The sequence below is a fragment of the Micrasema longulum genome, unplaced genomic scaffold, assembly GCF_059751315.1.
Source record: "Micrasema longulum isolate JH-2025_06_02 unplaced genomic scaffold, ASM5975131v1 h1tg000268l, whole genome shotgun sequence".
NCBI classification, from domain to species: domain Eukaryota; kingdom Metazoa; phylum Arthropoda; class Insecta; order Trichoptera; family Brachycentridae; genus Micrasema; species Micrasema longulum.
Genome location: NW_028277472.1, coordinates 343,204 through 349,203, shown reverse-complemented (window position 1 = coordinate 349,203; position 6,000 = coordinate 343,204).

Genomic DNA, 6,000 nt, shown 5'->3' with positions numbered 1-6,000 from the left:
TGGACTTCTATATTACCTTCTATTAAATGTTCTTCATCTCTGTTGTAATATGTTAATTAACTATTGTTGGTTGTGAATTTTTACTATGAAATATGTTCATGGAAGCATAGCAAAAGGGGAGGAAAATAAAGTTGGAGCCATACAATGTCTTCTCCTTTTTATGTACTTTTTATTTAGTATTTTTATTTTTTTAGAATTTTTTTTCCTGTCTCCTGCATTTAAAATAAATGTGAATTCTGTAATTGGTCCTACTTTTTAAAATTATTCTTCTGTACCTTATATTTATACAAAGACTGTATGATTTCCTTAATAAATGAATAAATACAGTTCATTGCCAAAAAATGGCGTTAATTATAAACAATAATAAAATTTATTACGTTTGCAAAATAGTAAGGAGTATCTAATATATAAAAGTGAAAATAAAATTACAAACAATTACAATGGCGACAGCTTTTCTTTTTCTTTTCTTAGCTTGCCGACCACCGGCTAAATGCAATAAATAGCACGATAAATAATAAGTAAATAAATGAATATCGCAGTTTTGGAGTCAAATGTCAAGAAAAGCAGTCGCCATCGTAATTATAATTTAATTTTCACCTTTTGTACTAGATACTCCTTTCTATTTTGCAAATGCAATATATTGTATATATTTTTTTATAGTAAACGCTGATTTTTCGCCAATGAACTGTATTTATTTACGAGGAAAACAAAAAACAAACCGACACGAGCGTTGACTCAGAGATTACACACACGTTGACTTATGACTGCGATAACTTAAGCATGTTCATTATTGTTTATTGTGATCGCTCAAACGCTTAGCATGTCTTTAAGCACGTCGGTAGTTATTTGTGATTGAGAAAAAAAAAGTTTTTGCTGCCGGTTATGAAATCTGCTATAATTATTTGTAATGCCATATATATAAATAATTATGAAACAAGTCTATTCCGATCTGAAAACTACTCGTATAACAGTTTGAAACAATTTTAGAATGTTTTCAAGAGATAACGTAATTTAAGGTACTTTTTCAAAGTCAGCGTTTCAATATTTTTTTGATATTTCCTGAGAGCAGCCATCGAGTCGAAAACACTTGTCCCAGAATTGTATCCTTCACCCGCCGGACACAATAATATAGGGTTATTGAACGTACAAACTCGTTACATAATTGTCTTTATTTTCTTGTACAAAAGGAAACTACCAATTTGTTCATGGGTTTTTTACCATACTGTATCAGTTTACGCCAGTTTAGTTCGACAATAACAGTCACGAGATGCTATTATTCTTGCGATGATTCAGCTCCTACGTTAGTCATGTTCCGCTCACTGCGTACATGATATTATCAAGTCACAATCGGTGCTATATAGTAACACAAATAAAACATATACGAGCATAATAATATTATGTATTGATAATATTTCTAGTCATGTACTTATAGTAACTAATCAAAGGCAAATTGGTAAAAGTAATATCACATTTTTCTTAAAAAATGTTCATCTCCGTTTTGATATTTTCCAATACAGTATTTGTATATTTCAATAATTATTTTAAATAAAGATCTTCCCGGACAACCCATGTCGATTGGCTTAGCAAATATTTGTATGTATAGATACTTGTTATTAATTATTGTATTTTAACAATATTATTTATATTAATGGCATTAACTCGCTGATATTTTTTTTATTAAATGTAACGTGCACTTTCGTGTTATATAATAAAAACATGTATCGTATCAGCACGTTGTTTTATATTGTTGTGCAACTACTATGGTAAGGGTGTATGGCGAAATTTGCATGTTAGTTTAATTAGTGTCCTGATAAAGAGATGGGTACGTCTCGAAACCGTAGACATAGAAAAGTCGGTATGTAGCTATGTAACATTTTTGAGTGATATTTAGTATTTCAATCGGTTCAATTTTATCAAAATAAATATAATTTATAATGGCTGTTGTAGCATAAAAAAAATCGTACTGAAAATTCACTCTTCCAATAAATTGCGTCTCGTGCAGAAATCAGCAGAGCGCGTTATACTAGAAGCTAGCCTTAGACATTGGATTAATAATGATGAAATTGGGTAACGAACCAATGACGCACCAATATCATCAATATTGAGCAATTATGACAGATTTGGCTCGTTTAGGCGCACATATTAATGAAGATGTATCAATGGTGGACAATCGGATAAGAAAAACAAGCATTCAAGTTCTGATTGGCGTCGTGGCGCAGTCGGTTAGACGGCTTACTGTGAAACTGGCGTCTCGGGTTCGATTCCCGCCAGTTGCAAGAAAAAAATCCAAGAAATATTTTTTTCTCAATTTGTCTGGGTGTTGTGGTGTATTTTTCATTACCTTTTTCCATATCCCCACTATCCCACCCGCTGACAAGACTCAAAATAGAGGCTTAGCGGGTTATTCCTTAAAACAAACAAAAAACAAAAAAAAGTTTTATCTGGGTTTTTTCCAAATGTATATGATAGACGCTGCATTGTCAAAGTTAATGCAGGGTATCTGGATCGGTTATAGAAGGCAATGTGCCAGACCAAGGACAGTGAAATATAGTAGAGAAATCACTCGCTCCACATACCCGAAAACAATTTTTGAAACCGCTGGTCTCCTTATCTGCTTTTTTCATAAACGAGTTACTTTACAAAAACTTAAACTTTATAAACAGCTATTTTAATTGAATTGAACTCTACGTCTCTCATTGCCACTTTCATTGTGAGTTAAACAAATAATTTATTATCTCCAAGAGCATGTGCAGAATAGTTAGTAATTTTACATCAATGTATTGGAACAAAAATATGTTATTCTGTCTTTTTCAACCAAACGGATATAGTATTACCTTTCTTACTCTTGCTGTTAGTTGACTAGTACTAATAATAATTTATTAAACTGAACTAGTTAATCAATAACATTGAAATAAGAAATGTTCATTTCATGACAATGGAATGAATCTTATGGTGACTTACACTAAAGGCGTCGAAGTTATTTTTCAAAATAATGATAATAACAATCTACATTGATGTTTTTGATGAATTTTTTTAACAGAAGTGGAAAAAGATTTTTAGTTAAAATGGACTAAAAAGACGAGGATCGGTGAATGTTAATTAAAATAAGGTTCAAATTTAAGAAAGTATTATGAGAAACATTGTACTTTGGCAATATACCACGCTATTTTTGTTACTTAAAATAATAGTTAATAAATGTGGGTATAAATCACTTATTTAAATTTACCGGCATTTGATATTTTCTAGCTTGTATTCTTCATTGTATAAAAACTTGAATTCCGAAAAAATAGCTAACGTATTGTGAAGGTAATTTAAACATCTTTGGTTGTGAATAATAAAAAATCAACCTTTGTTGAATTATAAATATAAGGTAGAGACGCGGACAAAATGATTTAATGCATTTATTAAATTAAGGTTTAAAGAATTAACATATACAAAACGTAAAATTATATTTACTAAATTTGGTGACACGTAATTTATACTGCCCAGTAAATTAACGTAAAACTTCAAAGAAATAATCAAGAGAACCAAACATGTTGTAATATAAATAGGTAGGTTACAAACAAAACCAATCTTGTCTTAACCTTTGAAAACGAATAAATAAATAATGTTGTAATTTTTCGTTTTTTTATTTGTACTAGGCATTGTAAATTTAAAACTAGTAATCGTAAATTGAAACTCGATGACAAAAATATATAAACATCTTTTATGATAAGATTGAGTCAAAATCTAATTTCAAGGCCCATCTTTAGCCAACTTCTGCCCTTGGCCTTCTTTGTGTTCGTAGAATATAAACAATTAGCTCCACACCTGATAGTTTTACAGCGTGACCGTTGTTCTAGAAACGGGTACATAATTTTGATTTTAACAATAAAATTATTTCCATGCAAGAGGTTCATATGGAAATCAGAAAGATATTTTCCTGGAAATAATTTGTTCTACATTTGTATGTTAGTGGGATAAGTAGTAAAAATCAATGGATTATAATATAATATTTTGAGTTTGTCCAAATTTTCGTAGACAAAGACTGGATTTAACTCCCTGGGAGGCTGTTTATATTAATATACCTGGTTCATGAAGAAGTATAGAAATTGAAAAAATAAGATTTTTAGGCGTTGCCTAGTATGTAGGTGAAATAATTCAATTAGATGAATCTCACCCGCGTAAATAAAAGTTTCAGCTCTTTAAATTCACAAACATCAACAGATGAAGGAATTGAAGGAATATAGATGTTCGAATGTGGGCAGAATGGTGAATGTTACACAGTGTGTAAAGTAGCCACTTAAACCAGCCAATGACAGGTCATAAGCCCTGTAGATGCCTAGACTTCTATATTACTTTCTATTAAATGTTTTTCATCTCTGTAATAAGTTGATTATAATATAAATAAACACGTTACAAGTTCGAAGAAAATGGTACTTCAATTTGTGGGTAATTAATTTCCGAGCCTGCATTCTCTAACTGACCTTCATTGTGATCAGACGTTACGTTACGGAGAAAAATGTCATTGTATGAGATGAGAAAATGCTGAAAAGATGTAATTCAAATGTTTATTGAAATATATGTGTATGTTATAATGTTTAATTTTGCTATTTTTTAATAATGTGTATGCTTCCACTTTCCATTGTGTTTTATCTTAACTCAACACAGGGCTCTTGGCCTCATAGAGTTAAGGATAATAAAGTTATACGATAAATGTATTTATATAAATAAATTAAATCTAGTAAAACGAACAAAGAGTAAGAAAATCAAACTATTTTGCCAATTCGTCGCTTTAGTTCGTTTTTATCCAAAATACCAAAATATGAATCTGCAGATATAGAGCTTTAAATTTTTTTTTTACAAAAAAGGCATAAATAATGACCACAATTAAAGACAAAATTCGGTAAAAACCGTATAAAAATAATTTAAAAAAACATTTTAACTTTATAAATAAAGGCTTTCTCAGAACTCCTGGAGACTTAACTCAATTTCGTTAAAAAGGTCTGTGGGACGAAAGCCAACTAAAGAGACGAATTTAAAACGCCGTTATTTTTTTAAATCACGACATTAAAAAATTTAAATAAATTAACGTTCATCTTTTTCTTATTCTGCAGCCTGATTTTCTCCACTGCTGGATAAACGCCTCTTTCAAACGTCTCCATTCCTATCTATCACCCGCTTTCATCATCCACGTTTTACCGGCAATAGAGGCAATGTCGTCGATCCATCTTTTCTGTGGCCTTCCAAACTTCTTTTGTTTGCCCATGGTTTCCACTTTATTATTCTGGGTGTCCACCTGCCATCATTTTGTCTCGCCAAGTGCCCTGCCCACAGCCATTTCAATTTCGCTGCACGATCCATGATATCCACGACTCCGGTTTGGCGCCCTATTTCTTCATTTTTTATTCTGTCTCTTAGACATACACCGAGCATCTATCTTTCCAAGGATCATTGCGTGTATTTTAATTTCTGGATACTTTTTTGGGTTATAGACATGGTTTCTAGTCCATATGTGGTCATCGGCTGGTTCTGCAAGCAGAAAAATAAATTAGATTAATCTGCCTACGTCTAAGGTAGTTATTAAGAACATAAAGAAAAATACTCACCATTAAACCTAAGTTGATCGTATTACCGAGGATCAATCGGAAAAAATACACAAGCAAATATGCATTATGTATGAAAATCATAATGCATATTTGCATAACACTCGAACGTTGGTTGATTCCTAAGAACTTGTGACTAAGTTCAAACTAGTTCACTTTTACATTACAAATTATTGTTCTAACATTTTCGAGAAATGTCGCCATACAATAAAATGTTTTATTTTTACGGTGTGTGAGCATCTTCATTGAATACAGCCACTTATCGACTTTTTTATGCTTAATGGTTTCGAGACGTAACCGTCTCTTCGTCAGAACACTAATTCAACTAACGTGCAAATTCCATTACACACCTTCACCATTGTAGGTGCACAAACATAAATATATAAAATCAACGTGCTGATGCAACACGCGGTTT